Source organism: Tupaia chinensis, unplaced genomic scaffold (assembly GCF_000334495.1).
Source record: "Tupaia chinensis unplaced genomic scaffold, TupChi_1.0 Scaffold000097_1, whole genome shotgun sequence".
In the NCBI taxonomy this organism is placed as follows: Eukaryota; Metazoa; Chordata; class Mammalia; order Scandentia; family Tupaiidae; genus Tupaia; species Tupaia belangeri.
The window spans coordinates 8698493-8699708 of NW_006159559.1; positions in this window are offsets into that span (position 1 = coordinate 8698493).

Below are 1216 nucleotides of genomic sequence, written 5' to 3' on the forward strand. Positions count from 1 at the left end.
CAAGAAACCCCCCCCCCCCCCCCCCCCAGAGAGAATGGTCACACCGCAATCCCTTCTCCTCCATTCTCCTCTCAGGATCTTGGGCACGCACAGGTGCCCAGCGTGAGTTTTAAGCCACCGGGTCTGGGACGCGAACCGCGGTCAACCACGTGGGAGTCCAGCGACATAGCCATTACGCTAACTGCTAGTTCCCTATATTGCTTTTTCAACAGGGAATGCCATGCATGTCAGTCAATACTGAGACATTAAAATCCCCACTTCATCATTCAATATCTTTTCATTGTTTTTCCCGTTCATTATTATTATTCCAATTTTTTTAACCAGTCAATCACTATTTCTCATTTTGCTTGTAAAAAGACTTTATCCATCATGAAATACTTCTCAGACCAATCCAGTTGAGAATACTATACATGTCATCATCAACAGGTAATAAGCCATATCTGTGTCGCACTAATGTCATGCCTCTCTATTTGTTCACTTGCTATCTTTCTCTATCTTCATGCCCCCATTCCCCACTGTCTTACTCTCCTTAAGTATTTTCACTACTTGTATGTCCTCCAATATTTCGCTCTCTACCATAGAGTTTGGATAGTGGTATATATTAAGTGGGTACATACAATATCTTTCATAGCCTTGCTTACTTCACTCAGCAATAGATCCTCCATATCTTACCACTTTCTATCAAATGCTAGGATCTTGTTGTTTTTTATGACTGAATGGTATTCCATAGAATATATATGCCACACTTTTCCAATCCATTCATTGGTTTGTGGACATTTAGGTTGGTTCCATGTCTTGGCAATTATGAATAATGCTGCAATAAACATTGATGTGCAAGCACTTTTCTGACTGAGCATTCTCCTGTCCTTTGGGTAGTGGAATTGCTGCATCAAATGGTAGTTCTATTTGTAGATCTTTGAGGAACACCGTATTCTCCACAGTGGCTGAACCAAATTACATTCCCACCAACACTGTAGCAGAGTTCCCTTTTCACACATCATCGCCAACATTTATCACTTTTTATATTCTTAACCTTTGCCATTCTGACAGGGGTTAGGTGGTATCTCATTGTGTTTTTTTCTGCATCTCCCTTATAATGAGGGATGTTGAGCATTTCCTCATATGCTTTTTGGCTGTTCATATGTCTTTTTTAGAGATATTTTTGTTTAGTTCATTTTCCAATCTTTTAATTGGGTTAATATTTTTTTTCTTTTTT